This window comes from Oryx dammah, unplaced genomic scaffold, assembly GCF_014754425.2.
Source record: "Oryx dammah isolate SB20612 unplaced genomic scaffold, SCBI_Odam_1.1 HiC_scaffold_18, whole genome shotgun sequence".
NCBI classification, from domain to species: domain Eukaryota; kingdom Metazoa; phylum Chordata; class Mammalia; order Artiodactyla; family Bovidae; genus Oryx; species Oryx dammah.
The window spans coordinates 81,506,461-81,532,880 of NW_024070202.1; the positions used below are offsets into that span (position 1 = coordinate 81,506,461).

At 38.0% G+C, this 26,420-nt stretch overlaps 1 protein-coding gene across 5 annotated transcripts in view; it reads right to left on the minus strand.

Annotated features, from left to right (window-relative positions):
• The window catches only part of RALA (RAS like proto-oncogene A), a 61,630-nt gene that overhangs the window by 19,088 nt on the left and 16,122 nt on the right, over nt 1-26,420 (minus strand). The window contains exon 1 of one of the 5 annotated variants that reach the window (XM_040259498.1): nt 21,044-21,175. The exons of the other annotated variants lie outside the window; for them this stretch is intronic. The gene's annotated coding sequence lies outside the window, so the exon portion shown is untranslated. Of the gene's footprint in view, nt 1-21,043; nt 21,176-26,420 lie in introns of those variants that run through there. 5 annotated transcript variants of the gene reach the window in all.

Below are 26,420 nucleotides of genomic sequence, written 5' to 3' on the forward strand. Positions count from 1 at the left end.
TCCAGAGGGGAATCTGTTCCCTACCGCTTCCACTTCTAGGGACTGGCTTTCCTTGGCTCCTGGCTGTATCACCACCACCTCTGCTTCTGTGGTCATGCAGCCTTCTCCTTCACTGCAGTCAAACCTCCCTCTGCCTCCCTCTTACAGGCAGACTCGTGATGAGGAGACTGGTGATTACATTTAAGGCCCACAAGGATAATCCAGAAAATCATCCCCAAATCCTTCACTTCATCACACCTGTACCCTTTGCCACAGGAGTTAATAGTCAAAGGTTATGGGGACCATAGGTATCTTGTAGTTGGGTCATGATTCACCTTGCCCCACCAATAGGAAGTTGGTCACAGAGCTTTAGACCACAGATCTCCAACTGAAACTCTAAGGTCTCTATTTCAAACTTCATGAAAATTTCTAAGAAGTGATCAACCTAGTTAAGTAAGGTCTCAAACAATACTCCTTGTCCACTAAAAACAATAAACCCAATGATCTTTTTATTTTCAGAGTTCATTACTACCTTTTTTAGACTTCTAAAATAGAGACACTTATCATTAGACTTTAGTTTAATAAAACCATTAGCTGATAGAAGTTCTTACTGAGAGAGTCCTTGTTAAAAAGAGATTAAATGAAACATCTCTCTCCCCTCCAATTTGAATAGCCCATGAAAGGCTATGATCATGGAAGTTCAATTCCGAGCAAATCATTACAAACCATTACTAAGCACAAGCAGGTAGAGGCCAAATTATTGACTCATCCTCCAAGTGAAAATTGGTTCATACAGACAACTCACAAATGACAATTCTTATCTGCATTAAGAATACCTGCTCAATAAAGAAATTTAGTAGAAAACAAACAACTGAGTTAAACTATACTTGACCAAGAAAGCAAGATACACAATTCTAATTTGAAAGGCATTTGAGTCTGTTCAGGTTTATCACCAGGCTCAGATACAGATAGTATCACTGGCATATTTTCCCAACCATTTAAAGAACGTGTCTTATTAATACAATTTAATATTTCTCAGCATACAGAAAGTCTCCAAATTCTTTTTTGAGAGCTAGTTAAACATTGATGTAAAGTTCCTAACAGAGAGACAAAAGGAAAAGCATATTGGTGATCTATAATGTAAATATGATGCAAAAATTCTAAATAAAAAATGTTAGAGTTCAGCACATTAAAAGAATAAAAGTAACCAGGTGGGATTCAACCAGATACACAGGATATCTTTACATTTTAGAAAATCAATCTAGTTCTTTACATTAATAGAAAAGTCACCGATTATCTCTATACGATCTGGAATGATATCTGATAAAACTCAAAGTCCACTGCTTATACCAATGATGCTTTCACAGTGAGGCCAAAAGAATCAACTGAAAAATTACTACAAATGAGAGATTTCAAAGGTAAATTGGTTATATAATCAATACATTATGTGAAAAATTTCTTTTCAAATAAGCAGTTAGAATACATAATGGAAGGCTCAATTTACAAGACTCACAAAAGAACACATAACTAAGAATAAAATGAACAGGCTGTAAGATATTCATGAAGACAATTTAATAACAATACTTAGGTAACAGAAAGGGTGACTAAATCAAAGTAGATCCTGTTCTTGGGACAAGAAGACTGTATATTGGTAAAGGGACAAAACTCTAGTAAGAAATACTATTAATCTCTAATATATAAAAATTACTTCACAATGAAAAAAAATTTTGACCACTGAGTCAAGAGACAAAGGACCTGACTCAGGAGTCATCTGAACTATCTCCTAGCTTTCCTCACCCTTAAATTTGTGAAGATAATCTCTGATGTTAAAAGCTGACTTCAACATTTTCTTTTAAGGCAAGCTGATTACATACAATAAATTGCCCTTTTCATGAGCTTTGATAAATGTATACAGTCATGTAACACCACCATACACAACATTTCTATCACCCCAGAAGGTTTTCTCTTACATCTTTGCGGTCAGTTTCCTATGACCACTCCATCCCATGGCAGCCACTGTGGCAGCTACTGATCTTAGTTCCTATCTTCCAGAATGTTATATATAAATGGATCATATTGTACATAGCTTTTTGTGCCTGTTTCTTTCACCCAGCTAAGGCTTTTGAGATATATTCATATTGTTACACGTTATCAGTAGGATGTGCCCTATTTTTTTTTTTTTAACTATTGGACTGTATTCCATTGTCTGAAGTAGCATAATTTATCTATTCACATTTATTCAGGGCATTTCCATTTAAAAAATTTTATGAATAAAGAAGGTATAAACAGAGGTGTACCGATCTTTGTATACCTATATGCTTTCATTTCTCTCGGAATACCTTGGAGTGGGATTGCTAATCTGTATGGCACGTAAATGTACGAGATTTCCAGCTGCTCCCCATCCTGGTACAGTCACAGCCACAGGCTTTCCATGTTGAGTGGTCTATTGTGTGTGTAGTAGTAATTACACTGTGGTTTTTAATTTGCATTTTCCTAATGACTAATCATGTTTGGCATCTTTTAATGTGGTTACTTGCCATTTTATGTCCTTAGAGTTAAAATCTTTGGCCCATTTTAAAAAATTGGTCTCTCTTTTTTTTTTTTTTTTAAGTGATTCATAAGAGTTCTGTGGATATTCTGGAATCAAATCTTTTACCAGAAACATTATCTTGAAAGTATTTCTCCCAGCCTGTGGCTTATCTTTATATTTTCTTAATATGTTTTCTGGAGAGTAAGAAGCTTTTAATTTTGATGAAGTCCAATTTATCAATTTTCTGTGTTTCACATTTTGGGAGTCCTAATCTTTGATAATTTTTAAATGGCAAAGAAGCTACTATATTTTGAACATTTATAAACAAAATCTTATTACTTAGTTATTATTAACAAGAGAAAATGGAAGCACATCCAAGTGAAACATAAATAAGTAGTAACTGATACCCTCAACTCTTAGAAGGTCCTTCTTTATTTTAAGGTATTTGATCAGCTCAAAAGAAGCAACAAAGTCACAAAGTCCCTGAAGCAATGTTTTACTTTTGAAACAAAATAACTTAATATTTTCCAACAATCCAAACTGCAATGAATAAGGAGAACACAAAATTATAACAAAGACTGAACTAAAATAAAAATTACATTCTGTTTTAAGGGTTAAGATGACTTAACAATTTGCCTTGTCTGCATAATAAAATTTATTTATCTGACTTGCCAGACATGTTGTCAGACATCAAAGCATAGACTCAAATTCATGGGAAGGCTCAAAATTACTTTATTTCCTTCGATCTCAGTTTGTTTGTAAAACTAAGGTTAAGATGAATAGCACCTGTAAGATGTCTAAATACACATCATTTAAGTATGGGTAATATAAACATTCAGGCGTCTTTTTAGAAGGCCCTACCTTTATATGCCAGGTATATTCAGGCCCCATCAATATTAAGTCACTAGCAGCAGCACAAAGGAAAGCCCTCCCCACAGTTAAGACGAACAAAAAATGTCTAGAGCTCAGGAGAAAGTCACAACTAAGCTGACAGTTGAAAGACAAAGCATCAGCAGATGAGGTGAACTTCGGGGATGGTGGTGAGAGATGAAGCTGTAAGTAAAACTGACTAAAAACAGAAGTTTATGTGCCAGTAATTTAGGTTTCCTCCTCAGTGATAAAGAATCTGCCTGCAATCCAGGGTTTGATTCCTGGATTGGGAAGATCCCCTGCAGAAGGAAATGGCAACCCACTCCAGTATTCTTGCCTGGAGAATTCCACAGACAGAGAAGCCTGGTGTACTACAGTCCATATGGTCACAAAGAGTCAGACACGACTGAAGCGGCTGAGCACGAATGCACTCAAAGAGGGCCACCAGGAGTTTTTAAGTCCGAGAGTATGACTCAGAAGGCAGGAAGAACAGCTGCAAGGCTACCGGGCAACGGTGACCTGAGTGTGGACTAGGGAGAAGATGGTGATGGATAGGAGATGTTCAGATAAAAAACATCAATCAAATCTGGGGACAGATTAAATGCGAGGGGTGAAGGGACAATTCAATCCAAAGTACCCAACTTCCCCTTTAAGGCTAGAGTTGATCGGGGTAAGGAAAGGAAGAGAAACAAGCGGCCTTTTTAGGGGAGTGAGGGTGTGTGAGAAGAGCTGGTGCCAGGAAATGATGGAAATCGATACTGATCTTTTAACAGATCAAAATATTTTAAAAGAAGAATCTAAGTATAGTCTAAGTATAAGCGGTTTTCTTACTCCAGTCCCAGAGGTTTCGCTACCACGCTATGACTTGGTATCAGCAATGCTGAGAAATAAATAACAGGGTAGAACCTGAAAGGTGGAAGAGAAAGACTGACAAACTATTATTTACAGCTATTTTAACATTTGTCTTTGAACCTCTAAATGTGTTTTAAAAATAAGTTTATGTAGAAACATTTAATAATTATTAATTATAAAGAACATATGTTTTGCTTCTGCATTCCTATGCTAACTATGGGAAGATACATAACAATAATCTTGAGTTCTGAACCAGGTGAGTATTTTACCTATTTGAAAATTCAATACATATTATTTACTGAACTTAACAACTACAAAATTAGATGAACAGTCAAAGCCTAAGTTTAATAGAATAAAAAAGTATGATTTATGTAATTTATACCTGCTTTAGATTCTACTGCATCTGAGCTATAAATTAGGTGTATAACTACTGCTATTTTGAATTTCTCTGATATATATATAAACCTGATATTGGCTACGAAAACTCTGATTAAAAAAGTGGAACCAGATAAAAACAATTGAATTACCCATGTCTTAAAGATCCAACTTAAAAATAAACACGGCATTTGATTAACTGAATGACATTAAGGTGTAAGTTGCTCAGTCATGTCCGATTCTTTGCAACCCCATGGATGTAGTCTGTCAGGCTGTTCTGTCCATTGAATTCTTCAGACTAGAATGCTGGAGTGGGCACACATTCCCTTCTCCAGGGGATCGTCCCAACCCAGGGATCGAACTGAGGTCTCCTACACTGCAGGCAGATTCTTTACCATCTGAGCCCCATATCAAACTACATACTAGAAGAAATACTGACAAAAAGTTTTAACAGTAAACAGTTGTTATTTAGAAGAATCTAAGTATGGCCTCTGGTTTACATGAAGACATCTGTCAGTGCCCACTTTGGGATGCGAGTTTCATTATTAGCTCTCTCTTCGTATAGTGGCTTCCCTGATCTTTTGGTTTGCTTTTGGATTTCCTTTCTGTTTCTTCTTCTTATCCCCATTTTCTGAGTCAACATATATTAAGGACCAGATACTGTGCTAGGCATTGGGAGGGGCTGGTGGGTGGGTATACAGATGAGCAAGTCAGAATCCCTGACTTCAAGATCTTATACAATAAGTGACAGATGTGGGGGGAGGATGTTACTAAGATGCAACACACAAGTTTGCCCTCTGCATCCCTTTCCACTTAAGTCACCTGCTTTTTCTATGTTCTTTTGGTTAACTTTATAGCTGCCATTTTTATTTTTGAATTTAATCCCATCATCCTATAGATGTAGAAAGTCTACGTAAAAACTCATATAAGACATTATGGCTGTTTATAGTACTTCTAAATGGATAACCATCTATTTCTACATTTAAAATACTTTCCATGAGGCATATTTTAAGGAACTGTAATGAGTTAATGGATTGTTTAAGGTTTATTAGATATACTGTCCCATGCTTTTCAAAAGTGCTATACAGTCATTCACAACATTCCTATTAGGAATGAACATTCTTTTTAAAAATCTGCTAATTATATAATGGGGGAATTATCTCACTGTTTCTAATTACACCTTTGATTACATGATGAGGGTGATCATTTTTTCCATGTTCTTATGAATTCTGTGAATCATATCCTTTATTCATCAGGCAATCATATCTCATATTACACTTCTTATTCTTTCACGTCTCCCCTGGCTAGGCTTTCTTTCCTCTTGTTTCCCAGTTCACTGTAGCAGGTTTCTTCTGTTGCTGGGTAGATCTGCTACCATGACAGATCAGCAGAGGTAACAGACTCTATTCATCACTGGCATTTTAGTGGAAACGCCTTACTTCAGGGGTTCATGGGCAAGGAACAGGTTGACAGGTAGGATCTTTTTCCAAATATTAAAATAAGGAGGGTACTATCTGGGGCACTAGCTCATGCATCAGAACTCCTAGTCCTCCTCAGGCTGAGAGTTTAAAAACAAGGTTTTCTGAAAGCAGATTTCCAAAATCAGCGTGGTAACCAAAGCTGCACAATCTTTGCATGGGTTGGGTGAGTGGGCAGCATATCCAATTAGCTCTTAATATATCCTCTTTTACTTACTACCATGTCCTAGCATCTCTTCTGCTCTCTGCTGCTACAGACTCGAGCTGGAAGTCTCTTCAGGAGTCTGTGGGGAAAGAGAGACTGCACTGGCAGCTTCCCTCATGGCTATGTTTCACTGGGGCTTTCTCCACTCTGGTTCATCCACCAGCACCATCTGTCTTCTGTCTTCTGGAACCTGGAAAGTGTCTGCTTTGCTGATGGTCACTCCATCTGTTCCCACTCTCAGTTATGGATTTACAAATTTCTGCCTGTAAATTTTTCCCCTCTGTCATTTCACAGGGAGTTGGGGCTACAGAGGAGTAGGACACATTAGTTTAGTCTGTTGGCCTTCCCTGTAAATGACTTAAAACTCAGAGTTGACTTGATTTGGAATCCTCAAATATTCCAAATTTTAAAACTCTGAAAAGCTGTATTAAAGACATCTAATTATAAGAATGTTCATACTACCTTACAATTATGCTCATTTCACATACTAGCACGGTGATGCTCAAGATACTTCAAGCTAGGCTTCAAAAGTACATGAACCAAGAACTTTTAGATGTACTAGCTGGGTTTAGGAAAGGCAGAGGAATCAGAGATAAAACCGTCAACATCTGTTGGATCATAGAAAGAGGGAATTCCAGAAAAATACCCACTGCACGGTAGATGGATTCTTCACCGACTGCGCCACCCAGGAAGCCCCAAAGATGCAGGCTGCAGCTGGGTGGTGGTGGTGTAGTCACGAAGTTGTGCCTGCCTCTTTGACCCCATGGACTGTAGCCTGCCAGGCTCCTCTGTGCATGGGATTCTACAGGCAAGACTACTGGAGTGGGTTGCCATTTCCTTCTCCAGGGGAATCTTCCTGACCCAGGAATTGAATCCAGGTCTCCTGCACTGGAGGCAGATTCTTGACTGTGCAGATCACAACAAACTGTGGAAAATTCTTAAAGAGATGGGAATACCATACCACCTTACTTGTCTCCTGAGAAACCTGTATGCAGGACAAGAAGTAACAGTTAAACCAGACATGAAACAACAGACTGGTTCAAAATTGGGAAAGGAGTACATCAAAGCTCCACTACATTGTCACCCTGCTTATTTAACTTATATGCAGAGTACATCATGCAAAATGCCAGGCTGGATGACTCACAAGCTGGAATCAAGATTTCTGGGAGAAACAACAACCTCAGATATGCAGATGATACTACTCTAATGGCAGAAAGAAAAACTAAGATCATGGCATCTGGTCCCATCACTTCATGGCAAACAGAAGGGGAAAACGTGGAAAGTGACAGACTTTATTTCCTTGAGCTCCGAAATCACCGCGGATGGTAACTGCAGCCAGGAAGTTAAAAGATGCTTGATCCTCAGAAGAAAAGCTATGACAAACCTAGGCAGCATATGAAAAAGCAGAGACATCACTTTGCCAACAAAAGTCCATATAGTCAAAACTATGGTTTTTCCACTAGTCACATATGGATGTGAGAGTTGGACAATAAAGAGGTTTAGTGCCAAAGAACAGATGCTTCTGAGCTGTGGTGCTGGAAAAGATTCCTGAGAGTCCCCTGGACAGCAAGGAGATCAAACCAGTCACTAAAATATTCACTAGGAGAACTGACACTGAAGCTCCAATACTTTGGCCACCTAATGCGAAGAACCGACTCATTGGAAAAGACACTGATGCTTGGAAAGATTGAGGGCAGGAGAAAAAGGGGGTGACAGATGATGAGATGGCTGGATGGCATCAAAGGACAGGAGTTTGAACAAACTTCAGGTGACAGTGAAGGACAGGGAAGTCTGGCGTGCTGCAGTTCAGGGGTTGCAAAGAGTTGGACATGACTTAGCTATTGAAAGACGATAGCTCTTTCAGAGACCACCTGCTGAGTTTCTATTTTTGTGGAATTGTGGGCAATCAGCTAATTCTTTCAAAGGAATAACATGGAGCTGCTGAAAAAACAGAAAGAAAGAGAGAAAATATAAACTACTAACCTTTGAAATTCTGACCTGCTATGCATGGTACCACCCACCTCTCCAGACAAGTTAACATCTTGGTATGTACTGTAAGATACTCACTGTTAAGTAAGGCCTAACAAATATACAGGAAATACCACTTTTTCAAATAAAAACCTCCTTTGACAATGAATATATTATCTGAACTCATTTACTGACAACCTGAATATTAAACTTGTTTACCACAGGTTCACCTCCAAGGGCTATCTATCCTGAATGCTGTTGAAAACTCCTCATCTTACCCTTAGTGTTGATCACCTTGCCATGCATGCACGAAGTACACAGGCATGGATGCACAGACTTAAGCTGCCTCATCAAGTTTTCACAATCATAAAAATAACATGTGGTCATCATATATAATGTGGAGAGAAAAGAGAAGAGGGGAAAGGTCACTTGTGTGCTCCTGTAATCCAGGGTTAATATTTCTCAATTTTTATCTTCTTCCAGGTCTATCTTACAAAAAGCATTCAACCAGTCATATGGTTCAAGAAACTAGGAGGAAAATTCTAAGAAGAACAGAAAAGAAGGGGGAAAAAAAAAGAGAGATTAAAAGACTCATAATACCTGGAAATGGTACAATAAACACTGGAGGAGAATGAATAGTTTCACTTAGTGAGGCACTTTTTCAATTACCTGATTATCTCATGGAACTCTCAAAAGGCTTTATAATCATTATTTCTGTGAGAAAATTCACAGAGTTTCAAACTAACCACACACAGAGTTTCAAACTAACAAACCCCAAATCTCACTGCTGATACAGAGCCAGGATTGTTACAAAAATCCAGATCCTAAGTGTTTACCATCTAAAGTTTACTACCACTATGGAAGAAAATGTAAGAATGATCTTTGTACAAGGTTTGGGGCACAGACAAGTTGAGATGCAATTTCTTTTAAACATAAAAAGATAATTTTCATGGCAGCATAGAAAAGGTAGCCAAATCATTTTATTTGGGTAATAACAGTGGTAACAAAAGAGCAGTAACTGTACCCAAAAAAGCCATATTACAATTGCTTTTATGAGCACAGAAATTTTATAAAAGATGAACATCTGAATTTTACCTCTTAATAAAAGAATAATTCAGTTGAGTGAAATGTGCTTTATTCTAGGAATACAATAATAGCTTGATACTAAGAAGGCTATAAAATAACAGTCGCATGATTAGGCCCAATGAGAAAAGCCATATAGTTAACAAAAAAGAAAAAGAAAAGGCATCAGAAAAATTCAGTAGGCCTTGCTGATAAAACATTTATGACTTCAGCACCACAGGTTACCCACTGTTGGTGCACATATGTATTTCTAATGAAATGCTTCATACACAACTTTAAGAGCCATTCTTATACAGAGTTCATTTTTATACAATATACTTCTCTGTCTTTTTTTTTTTAATATATAAAGTGTATTTGCCACTAGAGCAAGCTCATTTCATGTGCAGAGAACATGATGGGGGAGGTAGAAAAATGACTCGCAATTCTCTTTTCTGGATTTTAATATTCTGGTCTACAGCCACCAAGGAACAAAGTAAAAAATTCTGTTCATCATTTTGGACTTACCTAGAGCCCACTTAACCAGAGATTTCAAAACACTGGTCCATCACAAGAGGACAACACACAAACTACCATCCGCGAACAAAGACAGATACTTTCAAATGAGCTGCCTCCATTTTTTCTTGGCTACATTAAAATTATGAACCATGTATGCTACACTGTGAGTCACGTGAGTCAGGATAAGTTACTACTCAACTGTAGCCTGCTTACTGCTGTTCACGCTCTTTTCCAGGAACAGGCAAAAGTGCATTTGAAAAGCCAAAATTCTAAGTTATATGAAAGATAATGTGGTGCTACAAACTAGGAGGAAAAAAAAGATTTTGGAATTCCCTGAAAATCATGAAAATGTCTTGTAGCACCTAGATTTTTTCTTCCCAAGATTGAGTATTGATAAATCTTAATCTGAGGTTTGATCATATCTCAAAGTAAAAAAATGACCATAATTTGTAGAGTCATAAAATTAAAGTTTCAGTAAATGATCCGACAACTGACTATATCAAAAACATACAGGTCTGTATTAAAAAGAAACTTCTATATTAAAAGAAAAATCACCTGAAGGAAAGATTCTCTCATAGGTGGTTTTAAGATGGAATATGAATTAGAATCATCTGGGGGGCTCCATAAAAAGGTATTTACCCAGGACCCATGCATGATGCTTTTGAACTGTGGTGTTGGAGCAGACTCTTGAGAGTCCCTTGGACTGCAAGGAGATCCAACCAGTCCATTCTGAAGGAGATCAACCCTGGGTGGATTCCCTGGAATCCATCATTCCCTGGAAGGAATGATGCTAAAGCTGAAACTCCAATACTTTGGCCACCTCATGCAAAGAGTTGACTCATTGGAAAAGACTCTGATGCTGGGAGGGACTGGGGGCAGGAGGAAAAGGGGACGACAGAGGATGAGATGGCTGGATGGCATCACTGACTCGATGGACTCAGTCTGAGTGAACTCCGGGAGATGGTGATGGACAGGGAGGCCTGGCGTGCTGCGATTCATGGGTTTGCAAAGATTCGGACACGACTGAGTGATTGAACTAACTAACATGCATGAAGCTTCTCATTCACTGGTCTAAGACGGGGACAGTGTATACATATTTTGTAAAAAGCTGCCTAGATAATTCCAGTTGCATCCTAGTGATGGCTAAGAATCATTGCTCTCTATGTCTATCAATAAAGTTGAACTGCATGACACTGCCAACATAAGGTTTCCCTTTTAAATACAAAAATAGCAATTTCATATGATTCATCTGATAGAAAGTGGCCAAGGATTAAAAACAGCCAACACTATGACTTCGTACCAGGCACTAGGTTCTTTATACTTGTTGCTGAAAGTCTGGTAACACCAGGCAACAGATGAGCAAAAATAAACCCAAACTTCGCATGACAAGGTGAGGGGGCAGAAGGGCAGCTGAGACAGAAGACGAACTGAGTTAGAGATGAGGCCACAGGGCAAATTACTGTTATGATTGGGATAAACAACACTGGAGTGGGAGTTCCCCGGTGGTCCAGTGGTTAGGGTTCTGCACTTCCTAGGACCTGGGACTCTTTGCTGCAGTGCCTACAGCTGGACAAATGTCTCCTCAAGCAATAAAATACAAAGAAATTGTAAGGGACTATCAATAACTGCGTGCATGTGCAGTTGGAGCAAATTATGGACAACAGGATACAAAAAGATCCCCCCCCCAACACTTCTGAAGAGATAGGAACATAAATCAAGGTGTCAGGAGGAAAAACAGGGTACCGGGCATGCCCCCTGAACTTGACCCCACCAAGAGGGTAGGCAGAACATTTAAGCCACTCCTGTGGTCTGAACCCTGGACACACCCCTACCCTCACCTATAAAAGGAACCAGACTACCCCACCTTCCTAAAAGCAAGGAAATCTGTTAGTTGTTTTCATTCCCTCCTGCTACAGCCTTAGCTAAATTTCTTGTTTGGCCTCTTATCAATTTCTACTGATTAAGGAAGGTCAAGAGAATGAGAAATGCTGAGCTGGATGAAGCACAAACTGGAATCAAGATTGCCAGGACAAATATCAATAACCTCAGATATGCAGATGACACCACCCTTATGGCAGAAAGCGAAGAACTAAAGAGCCTCCTGATGAAAGTAAAACAGGAGACTGAAAAAGTTGGCTTAAAACTCAACATTCAGAAAACTAAGATCATGGCATCTGGTCCCATCACTTCATGGCAAATAGATGGGGAAACACTGGAAACAGTGTCAGACTTTATTTTGGGAGGCTCCAAAACCACTGCAGATGCTGACTGCAGCCATGAAATTAAAAGACGCTTGCTCCTTGGAAGAAAAGTTATAACCAACCCAGACAGCATATTAAAAAGCAGAGACATTACTTTGCCAACAAAAGTCCATCTAGTCAAAGCTATGGTTTTTCCAACAGTCATGTATGGAAGTGAGAGTTGGACTAAAAATAAAGTTGAATGCTGAAGAATTGATGCTTTTGAAATGTGGTGCTGGAGAAGACTTTTTAGAGTCCCTTGGACTGCAAGATCCAACCAGTCCATCCTAAAGGAAATCAGTCCTGAATATTCACTGGAAGGACTGATGCTGAAGCTGAAACTCCAATACTTTGGCTACCTGATGAGAAGAGCTGACTCACTGGAAAAGCTGACTTTACCGGGTATAGTCATGGTTCATCAGGCTGGTCAGCAGCCCCATGTGCAAGTAAACCTCCATTCTTCTCAAACTGTATCACTAAACACCCAATCATACATTTAAAGTTAAAACATTAAACATGCTGGGAAAGATTGAAGGCAGGAAGAGAAGGGGACAAAAGAGGATGAGATAGCTGGATGGCATCACTGACTCAATGGACATGAGTTTGAGTAATCTCTGGGAGTTGGTGATGGACAGGAAGGCCTGGCATGCTGCAGTCTATGAGGTCGCAAAGAGTCAGACACGACTGAGTAACTGAACGGACCTGAACAACCCCGATCGGTATCAGTGGCAGGAGAAGAGAGAAGAGAATATGAATTTAAAACAAGTCCTACATTTAGCAATGGCCTATGTGGTCAATGAAGGGACCACCTTTCTCATTGTTCCAAGTCAGTAACAGCAGGAATATGGACTAGACTGCAAGTCCTATTACTCTAAGGGAAACATCAAGGGAGTCATGGGGGGTTAGCGGGGAGAGACAGTGAGAGTGCATTCTCTCCTTATAAGGGGTTTACTGGGTATAGTCATGGTTCATCAGGCTGGTCAGCAGCCCCATGTGCAAGTAAACCTCCATTCTTCTCAAACTGTATCACTAAACACCCAATCATACATTTAAAGTTAAAACATTAAACATGCACACTTGAATTCAAACCAGTGGTCAGAAGTAAACTTGTACTGTCTCACCATCATTTAAGCTATGCATGCATGCTCTGTCGCCTCAGTTGTGTCCAACTTTTTGCGACACTATGGACTACAGCCTGTGAGGCTCCTCTGTCCATAGGAGTCCCTAGCAAGAAAAGGCTTCAACTAATACAGAGGACAATGATCCAAGAAATAACATTTGGAAGGTCCATGCTCCAGAGAAAGTGAGATTTTTCCTGGAGATCTCATTCAATACAATATCTTTTGGTATAGTAATCTACTTTTTCCAATTTTACATGTGATATGATTTTAACAAGTTACTTTCATTTTTACCTAAAAGTTTTACCGCAAGATATTTTTTAAAGTCAGGTAAATAAAACGTAACTGAACCACAGATGAATTCTTAAAATAATCCCCTCATTTTTTCATATGAGGAAACAAGGGCTTGAGAAGAGTTAAGTCACTTGCAAGAAACTCAGCAGAAACTTGTGACAGAGTTAAAAATGGCACTCACCCAGGATGGCATGATCCAGCAGATTCTATGTATCTGTGCCAATGTAGATAGATCAGATGTGAAATCACTGTGTTCTCCCAAATGACATTTGAAGCAAATATCCCTTATCCACTCTCATTCTTTTATTCTATCCCCAAATCTGGGGTTCAGTTCAAGGTGTGGGTTGAGCATGTTTGTTCCACTTAGTAACTGGTACCCACTTACAGGTCTCCACGTTCACCAATCCACCATACTGGAGGGCTGAGTTAAAACTAATGGAGCAATTTAACTCACCTGAGGGACTGGCTTCAAAGTGATATAGTGGTTTTATGCTATGCCAGGTGTTCAAAAACATGGTCTTGGTTACACAAGTGACCAGATGTTGAATGACGACAAAGAGACTTACTACAATAGGCTCTGTAACAACAAAGCATTCTGGTTGCCAAATTGGCTGCTGCTCATAAATTACCTTTTTTCCTTTTTGGGTTCTTGCTGTAGTCAAGAACCAGTAGTGGCCTCACAGAGAACCATAACTAACCAAATAACTGTACCTTAACTCTAAAGGTTTGAAAGGAAAAAAATTTTAGAGCTCTTACATGTTATTTTATAAGATTTTATATTGGGAACCAGCCAGCATGAACAGATGAGACCTGCATTTGTTCCAGTTCTAGCAGACTAAATTCTTGGGCCTAAATATAGTTGTCATTCTCATAAAACCAAGAAGTAGTCAGAAGCGAGAAAATTCAAATAGTTCTGAACTTTGAATTGCTAGTTACATTTCAGTTGACAGGCTACAACTATAACGTACAAAGCATGGGAACAATTAATTTAAGATATAAGAATAGGGTGATCCTGTCACCCACAAAAGCTATATACATACTAAAATACCAAAGGGACTGACACAAATACTCTTATTATTAATACTGTCTGCCTTTTCCATAAGCACCACCTACCACAATAAAAAGTAAAATTAGTTTGACACGGCTTACTTAAATTTCTCCAGACTCCACGCTGCTTCTGGGTTAAAATTTAAATTTCTTAATACTCTGTCCCTTTTCTACTCTTTCCCACTAAACCTCATATACCTCAATCCTGATGCATTTTTCAATTTCTACTAATGAAATATGTATGGACAATTTGGGGAAGTTTGAATTAAGTGATAATGAGTAAAGTGGATTTGTAGGTAGTTGAACAACATGGTACCAAGGAAAGTTAACAGACCCTACAGGGACTGGCATGACATATTACTGTCTTGAATAAAGAAATAAAAAGCATAGTTGAAGTGAGTTTATAATCATCACAACATTTTCTGGATGTTATGTTCAGACTCACACGTCTTTTTTTTAAACAGCAGTAATAAACTGGAGTTTCAGTATGAAGAAACAATTAATGAATGGGGGTAGAAAAATTGTGGCTATCAAAAGTTTATCCAACTACTGTGTTAGCCTGTATAATTTTAAGAAGTTTATTTTTAACAGCTTTGAAGTATAACATAATAAACTGTACATATTCAAAAATTTGCCTTATTATAATTCCCCCCTTTCCACTCCCCCACCAATACATCAATCTGCTTTCTGTGACTATAAATAAGTTAGCATTTTCTAGAATTTCTAGAATTATGTAATATGTACTCAATCTGGCTTCTTTCGCTCAGGGTAATTTTGAGATGCATCCCTGTCGTTGCTGTATCAATAACTCATTTCTGCACAATGCCACTACTATGGGTACACCACAATTTATTTATCCACTCACCTGTTGATTTACATGGGAATTTAGTTTTTGACACCCACTGACAAAGGTGAAAAAGGCAGTGTGGTTAAAAAAAAAAAAGCGCCAACAATGATAACCACGGAACAAATCAGATATCCATATACCGAAACAAGTAGATCCATATCTTCCACCACACAAAAAAATTAAGTCAAAATGTACCCATTCCCATGTATAAAAACTAAAACTAACTACAACACTTCAAGAAGAAAGCATAGGGTTAAATAGGCATGTGGTCTTGAGTTAGGCAAATTTCTTACATATAATACCCAAAGTAAAACCCACAGAAGAACTAGTACTAAACTGAACTACATCGACTATAAGGTTCTGGTTTTCTCTCTGACTGGGTCATCTGTATCACTACTAGCTTTTGTTCTGTTACTTAAATTCTTTTTCTTGTGTTTAGAAGAAAGACATGCTTGTAATGACTGTAACGGACTAATTTGGATTCCTGAACCTGATTCCGCTCTTGAGAATAGTGGTGTTTTTTCTCCTTTTCTGTTTTTTTTTTTTTTTTGAGGAGGGAGAATTTTTGTTATCAGTCCTTTTTTCAAAAAACAAAACAAAATACTGAACAATTTTTAACAGGAAGGCAGATTGATACTGTATTCCAATTCCTGGATCTAGTTTAGAAAATGCGTTCCTGCCTGGTGCTCCTAGGAAGGAGTGCAGGAAACACTGTAACTCTGTCCTTCGTGAATGCTGCCTCTTTCCCCCACCCCCGAGTATGTCCAGTATTTGATGAATTTCATGAAAGTTAGTGAAACTTGACTTGCCTCTTTTCTAGGATGCGCTGTATATGTGACTTTCAAGGAAATTTGTTTGCCACTGGACGATCTTTTTAAAATTTCTAACTTCTTTCATTGATAAGTGAAGGACAATACTGCACCTTCTGAAATATATTAAATGGATTAAGCTAATTAAAAAAAAAAATTCCCTGCCCAACAACAACAAAAAAGGGAAGGTAAGCCACAGACCAGGAGGAAAATTTTAGAATTTAAAACTAAAATTACTGGGTAAAGAGAAAGGCAGATTTTGGCTTACTGGCAGGAACTAAAAAATGAACTGAACTGTATGTAAGCTACCATCAAAGAATTCAAGCAGAGAAAGAAAGGGAAATAGAGGAGACTGAGCTGATTAAATTCAAATTCCTTCTTACTCTATAAATACACATTTTAGCTATTTGTAAGATGACCAACTTAATGCATATTTGACATCATATTAAATCAATGGTGAAAGAAATTCTTGATCCATAAATCCTGATAAAAATGTTTTCAGTTAAAACATTTTTTGCCTAATAGGGTGATGTACATAAATGTGTAAGGAAAGATAAAGATTCTTTACCATCTGAGCCACCAGGGAATCCCTTAGAGGTTCTATCTAAACAGAACCTCTTGGTGAAGCATTCCTGGCCTTCTCTCCAGGCCTAGGTGGGTAACTCCTCACTCCTCAGTAGTCCAGAGCATTTTGGACAAAACTTCTTCCAGGGCTTCCCACCACATTAATCATTGGGAGTTTTTCGATAGCAAAGAGCTCCCCACCTCCAATTTTGTAATCTCAAATTTAGCATAGTATCTAGCAAATAACTAGTATATACATACACTGTTGAAAAAGAAATTAAACTCTTGAAAATGACCTTGGAGAACAGGTAATCAGTACCAGTAAAAATTCTGAGACATTCATTCTCCTTGGAAGGCTGGTACTAGTTAAGAACTGACTGAGGTGATGGAGAAACCAGCCACAGAGAAAGGCAGACTGCTCCCATATCTGATAACGCCTTGTTGTATTACCTGGAATTACAATGCATTATGCAGTATGGACAAACTGAACACTGGTCTCAGAGGCTAAGTTAGCTTTTATGAGACTAATGCTGAAAAAGAAACCCTGAAAAAAAGAAAATGGAACTGTCAGAGATAATCCTGCTGAGCTGAGCTGATCTGTCATGCAGTTTTCTTAATAAATACAACCATGTCCATGTTATATAACATTTGATTACAAAGAAATTCAGTCTTCTGATGACAGGTATTTACTAAAATCACTATAGCAAACTGCAAATCTCTACAAAACTTTTGCGCTTACCTTATGTATGTATTACAAAGTTATATATGGATTAGACCCATGTTCTATTCCTATATCCATTCCAATAGTTTTACTTATGTAAGCTATGTTTACAGTACTGAAATATTTTCACAAATTAACTTGACATGTAAATATCCCATTCCCCTTTGAGAACCCAATAAAGTTCATGGAACCTCAACACAGAAGACCCACCTTGGTTCTAGTTAAAAATTAATCTAAATGCTATAAAGCTTATACCTAGTTACTGCTTTTGCTGAATTTTTAGTGGATTATCAGCAATAACTGCTTTAAAGAAATATGGCTGGCATAGAGAATTGATAACAAGGATATTTACTGTAACATTATGCATAACAAAAAATGAAGAATAGCTGTAAAATAGAATTATAAAACAATTGTTAAAAAGTGACACGGACACTGAAAAATGTTCACAAAATATGTGAAAGTAGCTTACAAATAGGATCTATGTATAAACTTTTAAAACAGGTATGTACTAGTACAGACAGGAAAAACATTAAGATAGCAAAATGAAAATCTGGTATGAGTAATCTGAGGGCTTCCCCAGTGGATCAGCAGTTAAGAATCCACCTGCAATGCAACCAAGATGAGGGTTTGATCCCTGAGCTGGGAACATCCCCTGCAGGAGGAAATGGCAACTCGCTCCAGTTTTCTTGCCAGGAAAATTCCATGGACAGAGGAGCCTGGCGGATTACAGTCCAAGGGATTGCAAAGAGTCAGACATGACTGAGTGACTGAACAAGCACGCAATAATCTAAACAGGGGAACATGAAAAATGTTTAATTTCCAGAGCTTTTCATTTATTTCTATGCCAGTTTTTTTTTTTTTTTAATACCATGAATACTGCTTTTACAACCAGGAATAAAAAAGCTTATTAAAAAAACAGAAAAATATTTAAAACAGTGTCTGTGTTTGGGCTTTACGAGACTCAAACCATCACAAGCTGCTTTGGGCAACTGTGGAGAGAGTGGACACATACAGCAAAGCTGGAAGTACACAAAGCACTGAACTCTGGAGACAGTCAGGTGGGTCTGTGGTAGTCAGCCTCCAGGAGAAGTCCCGACAACTCCTGCTTCCCGGTATTCACACCCTCCCGTAGTCTCTCCTGTACTATACCAGCCTTGATCTGTGCGATCAATGTAACACAGCAGAAACGAAGGCACGTCACTTCCTAGAACTGGTAATAAAAGACTGCAAGCCTCCATCCTGGACTCTCTTGTAATTCTCTACATGGGAAACCACACCGTGAGCAGTCATATGTGAGAAGCCCAAGTGGCAAGGAACGGAGGTCTCCTGCCAACAACCATGTGAGCAGGATAGGAAGCCGACCCTCTGGACTTAAGACAAGCCTAGGTGCTCGCAGTCCAGGCTGCCACTTTGATTACAGCCTCCTGAGTCAGAACTATACAGCTAAAGCTACTTCCGATTCTTCCCCCACAGAAACTGTGAGATAGTTAAGAGTTTGTTGTTTTAAGCTGATGAGATTGAAGTCATTTGTAACGCAGGAAGAGCTGACTATATACAGTTGGCTTACAGCTTTGCAGACTATAGAGTCCTAAGAACTCATCTTAGGAAAAAGCACCTAGGCTATAGCTCATTTTGCTCAAATTCATGGTTCTGATTTTTCTCTTGGTCTGACCTAAATCAGAAAAGATATTTGAATACCTCTGCAAAAGGTTCAGTTCCTTAGATTTGACTTCTACTTCCTTCCTTCCCTCACTCCTGTTTCATCCCATCTTCTCTTTTTTTACTATAAACCTAGGGCCACCAGACTCCTGTAAAGAGCCAGATAATAAATATTTTAGGCTTCTCTGGAGGAACTACTCAAGCCTGTCGCTGTAGTTGGAAAGTAACCATGGACAATGTCTAAATAATTGGGCGCGGCCTTGTTCCAATAAAACTTTATTTCAAAAGCAGGCAGTAGATGGAATTTGGCTGCAGAATTGTGGCTTGCCAACCCTTGCTACAAATGAAACTGATCAAGATCCTATAAGACTAATGCTTTTGTTCATGCAGCACATCCTATTTCCTCTGTTGATTCAACAGATAATGTTCCAGAAATCCCCCACCCTCCCAATTTGCCCCTCTGTACTGGATGCAAACATGTTATTCTCCTATCTTAAAAAATTCTCAACCCTACTTCCATTTCTTAAACTCACTGTATCAAATTCTGCTTCTTTCCTCTCCCTAAGCCTGCTCTTACCCAAGCTTTTGTTAAGATCATCAATGATCTTCAAATCACCAACTGAAAAAGTTAAAGTGTTAGTCACTCAATCATGTCTTGACTCTGTGACCACATGGACTATAGCCCGCCAGGCTTCTCCTGTCCACGAATTCTCCAGGCAAGAATATTGGAGTGGATACCATTCCCTTCTCCAGGGGTTCTTCCCAACCCAGGGACTGAACCCAAGTATCCCACATTGCAGGCAGATTCTTCACTGTCTGAGCCACCAGGGAAACCCAAACCCAACCAGAAATTCTCAGTCTTCAACACACGTTGCTTAGCAGCAGCAACCAAGATAATCACTCTCTTTCTTAAAATATATTTTTTCTTTGACTTCCAAGATATCTTAATCACATTGTTTTTTTCTCCCCCTCGAATCTCTTCGGCTATTACTCTTCCATCACCATCATTTTAAACTCTGGTGTTATCTTAGGGTTCATCTTGGACCCCTTTTGGCTAGCTACAGTCTTTCCTTTCATGCTCTCACTCAGAATATTTTTTTACATGGAAAGACACACAAATTTATATCTTCAGATTTCATTTCTCCCCTGAATACCTGGCTCATATTCAACTACCAATTCAATATCTTCAACTGGTTGTCTTAACAGGTAGTCCAAACTCCAAACTGTCCAGACTCTACTCCTATCTAATTTACCTACCCCAAACTGCCTCTCTTAGTTTTCTCTTTATCAGTAAATGGCAATTCATTCTTTGAGTTTCTCAGACCAAAACTACTCGAATCATTTTTGACTCCTCTTTCATAGGCCACACCTGATCTGCTGGCAAATTTAGAGGCTCCATCCTGAGAATATATCCACTCCTCAGAAGACCTCCCATGATACTCAGAATAAAATCCTTACTATGATTCTAACTTTTCTTGCCATTCCGTCTACTAAAAGATAAACCGTATGGCCTACTTCCTCATATCCTTCAGGATTCTGGTCTGCAGAATGTAAGATCCATGAGTGCACGGAGTTTTTGATTATTGTTGCGTCTCCATGACCTCAGCAGTACCTGACACATACTAAGTCCTTAGGAAATATTTGTTGAATGAGTTACCTGTGAAAAGAGACTCCCCTCCCACCAAAAAATCCCCCAAACCAAAACCCGGATCACTTACAAAGTTGACGGAAAACTTATTAGCAAAATAAATTGTGTATATTAACTTTGTCCTCAATTTACATTCTCATAGTGTTTGTAAAACATAACCAGAGCCCCTGATGACTTACAGCAAAAAGGATGGCATATGAGTCAATACACTGAGATTTTGCCACACACTAGCCTGCAAAGACTAATTTTTCTGACACTTACCTAACTTCTGATGACCACAGTTTTCAGATCTGTAAAATGATGACTAAACCAGGAGCCTTGGACTCCTTTAAAATCTACAAACTTTCAAAAGTTGACATATAACTTCAGGCTTGTGTGATGACAGATGCTTTCAAACCCACAGGGAGCAGACCACAGCTTCTATAAAGGTGTGTTGATAGGGAAGTACAATTCTGACTTCTTGGAAAAAATGACATGCTATGTAGGAGAAGTATCATACCAGCTGATATAACCTGGTGACACAGAAGTGAAACAAGTTTCACTTTTACAAGACGAAAAGAGCAGTGGGGATGTATGGTGGTGATGGTTGTACAACAATGAGAATATACTTAACACTTATTTAAGGGCTTAAAATGTCCAAGGTATTAGGTTAGATATGGAAAAAACTGTCTTCTGGTCTCCAACAATAACAATGGCAAGTTGGTAAAAATTTTAATCCTTTTTTCAAATTTCAGTAGAAAACCATGTAAATGAGTCCCTAAAGTTATGTAAGATGTGCAAGGTCACACAGCTAATAAATGGCTGCGCAAGAATTCAAATATAGGCCTATGAAACCCCAAATCTACACTATTTCCAATGTACTATATACCATAAAATTAAGTTCAAGGACACAATATATCTGAGGTAGTTGCACACACTGATGGAATTCTGATTAGACATACAATTAGTTGGATTCTACCTCTAGTATATTTACAAAAATCATTTTTATAGCCGAGTTATAGGTCATTATGAAAGTATTTCCAAAATTCTTGAGTAAGTCCCATAAGAGCAGAGGCTACGCAGATTTAGTACCAAAAACAACCTGTTTATAAGCTAACAGGAATATACTCAGTTATATTTCTGAATATAAACTAACAGTTTATATTAGTTTAAATAATAGAAACTTAAATAAGTTCCTGCTTATTTTTAAAGGAAAAATGCTAAAATTTGTGGATGAATGCTTACAATATTCTAACATTCTATGATATTTGTCAAAATGATTCTATAAGGTAGGCATCAAACAGATGAATAAAAAACAAGACAAGACTGTACAAGGGATTATGCATCTTCAATATTAATTAACGGAGAACTGAACAGAGTCCATCTGATGCTTCCAACTGCTACTGCTTATAACGACATGGATATTCAGAGAACTCAAACTGAAAATGATTAAAATAGCCTGTTCTTTCTCCTATGTTCCTCATTTCAATGAATGGCATCATCACCCACTTGGGCTCAAGAATAGCTAATTTCATGGCTATTAGGATGGCTGCTACTACAAACAAAACAAAACAAACACAAAACAGAAAATAACAAGTGCTGGTGATGATGTGGAAAGACTGGAACCCTTCTCCACTCTTATTGGGAACACAGAATGGTACAGCTACTGTGGAAAACCTTATGGTGGTTCCTCAAAAAGTTAAAAACAGAATTACTGTATGATACAGCAATTCTCCTTCTTGAGTCTATATACCCCAAAGAATCGAAACTGCCATAAAAAAAGAGAAGACAGAAAGAAAAACAAGGTAGGCTCCCAAAGAGATATCTGTACACTCATTCATAGAGCATGCGTCATAGTAGCTAAAGTATGGAAGGAACTCAAGTTCAGTGGGTGAAGAGATAAGCAAAATGTGGTATAAACATACAATGGAATAACACTCAACATGAAAAGCAAGGAAATTCTGCAGTCTGCTACAACATGGATGAATCTTGGGACACTGGGCTAAGTGAACATGAGCTAATCAAAAAAGACAAATAGTGTATGACGCCACTTAGCTATGGTACTTAGCACTGTCAAAATCATACACAAAAGGTAGAATGGTGGCTACCATGGGCTACAGGGAGGGAAGACTGCAGAGTTATTGTTTAATGAATACAGAGTTTCAGTTTTACAATGAAAAGAGTTATGGGGATGAACGGTGGTGATGGTTGTAGAACAAAGTGACTGTATTGATACCATGAAACTGTACACTTAAAAATAGTTAAGATGGCAAATGTGATGTTACTGTATTTTACTACAAAAAAAGGTGGAAACAAACAACTAATTACACAGAATTTAAAAATTAAAAAACAAGTACATTACTAGTTATCTACTGCTCCATAATAAATTAATCTAAAACTTAGAGGCTTAGAATAACAAACACTTATTATCTTAGAGATTGAGCCGCTTAGCCAGGTGGTGCTAGTAGTTCAGGGACTCTCATGAGGCTGCAGTCAGGATGCTGGCAGACTGCAGTCATCCAAAGGCTTAAACAGAGCTGGACATGCTACTTCCAAGATGGCTCACTCACATGGCTGTTGGCGGGAGACCTCAGAGTTCCTCACCATCTGGGCCTCTTCACTGGGCTGCTTGAATGTCCTCATAACACAATAGCTGGCTTCCTTCAGGTAAGTGATCCAAGACAGCAAGGCTGAAGCTGAAACGTCTTTTTTTTAAGTTTTATTTATTTATTTACTTTACAATATTGTATTGGTTTTGCCATACATTGACATGAATCCACCAAGGTGAAATGTCTTTTATGATCTAGTCTTGGAAGTCATTCAATGTCATTCGGTCAATCTTACTCCTTTACTCAATGTGAAAGAGAATCACTTACAAAAGGGTATGTATGAATACCAAGAGGCAAAAATCTCTGGCGGGCATTTTAGAAGATAGCAACCACAAAAAACTTTACACAGAAAAGTATAAAACACTGCTAAGAAAATGTAAAGACATCTAAATACTGCTCTAAATTATGTTTATGGACTGGAACTCACATTATTGCAAAAGTATCAATCCTCCACAAATTCATCTACAGACTCAACTCGATCTCAATAAAAATCCTGGCAGGGTTTTTCTTTTTGGTGGAAATCGACAAACTAATTTTAAAATTTGTATGGAAACAGTAACATCAAGAATATCCAAAACAGCATCAAAGTATGTAGAAGATTGTCAAACTAGACTGTCCTGCCAATAAATCTATTTTACTTTTAATGATATATACAGTTAAGATGTCAAAATAATCTCAAATTTATAGAAAAGTTGCAAGTATAACCCAAAACGATTTCTTCCCTGTGCTGTTTGATAGTAAGTTGCTCACTATATCACTTGAACACCTCTGCATTTATTTCCAACAAATGAGGACAAGCATCTACAAATCATAATGCAGCCACCATCATTGGGAAATCAGCATGAACATATTTCTACCAGATACTCCTCAGAGCTTATCCAAGATTCTGCACTGGATTAGAATCATGCACTGCATTTAATAGTCATATCTCTTTGGTCACCTTCAGTGTAGAATTCCTAATATTTTCTTTGACTTTCATCAAGTTGCGAATTTTAAAGATTACTGACCAATTTTTTCACAGAATGTCCCTTAAGTGAATTGTATGATGATCAGATTCAGGTTATGCGTCTCTGGCAGGAAGAACAAAAAAGGGATGCTGTTTTTTTTCTGCCTTCATTTCTTTTTAATAGGTTTCATTTTTTTAAGAGCAATTCAGGTTCACAGCAAAATGCTTCTTTGTTATACTGAGTGAAGTTGCTCAGTTGTGTCCGACTCTTTGCGACCCCATAGACTGTAGCCTACCAGGCTCCTCTGTCCATGGGATTTTCCAGGCAATAGTCCTGGAGTGGACTGCCATTTCCTTCTCCAGGGGATCTTCCCAACCCAGGGATCGAACCTGGGTCTCCTGCATTGTAGACAGACACTTTACTATCTGAGCCACCAGGGAAGTCTTATACTGGGACATAGTAATTTCAAATTATTTATGTATTATCTATGGCTGCCTTCTATTTACAGTGGCTAAGGTGTGGACTATAACAGACCATTTGGCCTGCAAAGCCTACAACATTTAACACTTGGCCCCTTAAGAAAATATTTGCTGACTCTTATTATATTGACTAAGAAGACTTATTAGAAAGCTATAAAGACAGTGTGGTATTAGTGAATGGATACAGAAAGAGTTGACAAGTTTGTACCCTTATAAATGTAATATGCCCACTTTACATCTCATCTGAATACCAATTTGAAAATTCCTAACCTGTTTAAATCTACAGTTTCACTGGATTTTGAATACATTGATTAAACACACACACACATACACAAAGGGAAGACATTCTGATGAGTTTGTAAGAACTGATTGACATCAGGGGAAAAGAAAATGAGCAAGACAAACTTCATTAAAAATCTGTCATTAACTGCTGGATGAAACTGAAAACTGAGGCCATTACTAAGGAAACACACCCAACAACACAGTTCTCCCATTTTGATCTATATACTTTATAAAGCATTGATTTCAACTATGACAGCCATTACAACAAATACAAAACGAACTCAACCCTAAAACCAGGCCTTTGAATCACGAAGTGTTAATAACCTCCACTAGAAAGAAGACCCCAGGTGTGTAGGGGTTCTTGTATATATTATGGTCTGGCATCATCTGGAAGAGAGCCGAGACAATTTGTTTCTTAATTTTTCCAGCATTACTGAAATATAATTGACAGTAGAGTTATATACAAAGTACACAATATCATTTAATACACTGATTATTTTTATGAATGAACCAAGTCTTTCAAAAGCTGTAATGAAGTATTCAATTACACTGCTCTCACTAAACAATATTTTAGTGCAAGGTTTTTTTTTTAACTACTAAAACATTTTCATTTAAAATAGCTAATAAAATCTCTTGTTATTTTTCAATTTGGATTTACAGTTTATGGCACACATCATATAACTGCACAGTAGCACATGTACATGATTTGAAAGCAAATATATACCTGAGAGTTTCCAGAATTCTGTACTGAGGGGGGTACATGATCAAAAAGAGATTACCCCTCTGCAGGAGAGGTACTCAAAGGATAACTAGTTTAAGAATAGGAAAGAACCAATTTTAGAGTATACATTTAGAAACTCAAAGAGGAACTTGACAGTAATTGTTTGTTCAACTTAATTTTTAAAATGGACTTGTTTTCTGTCTTCTTAAATTTTCATCTTTCTAGTATTTTATTTTTTACTATATTTTACAAAAGTATCAGTCTGCTATATACAGAAAACTTAAAAAACAGACCTTATCAGAGATCATGTCAGAAGCACTGCTGCAGAAAACACTCAAAAGGCAAACTTGATCATGATGCTTCCTAAATTTTTCCAGTGGCTCCCCAGAGGCTTGAAATGAGGGGCTTTAAGATCTGTCCGCAATTCTCCCAATCCTCTCTCCCCCAGGCCCTTTCTGCTTCCCTACCTTACCCCTCAGGAATACACAACACTCCCTTTAAAGGGCACGGCATGAATTTTATTCCCTAGTTCTGAACATTTGATGTCCAACTCAACGTGATTCATCTCCTTTATCAAACTTCTGTTCATCCTCCTGTGGTCACTTCTGGGGAGTGTTCCCT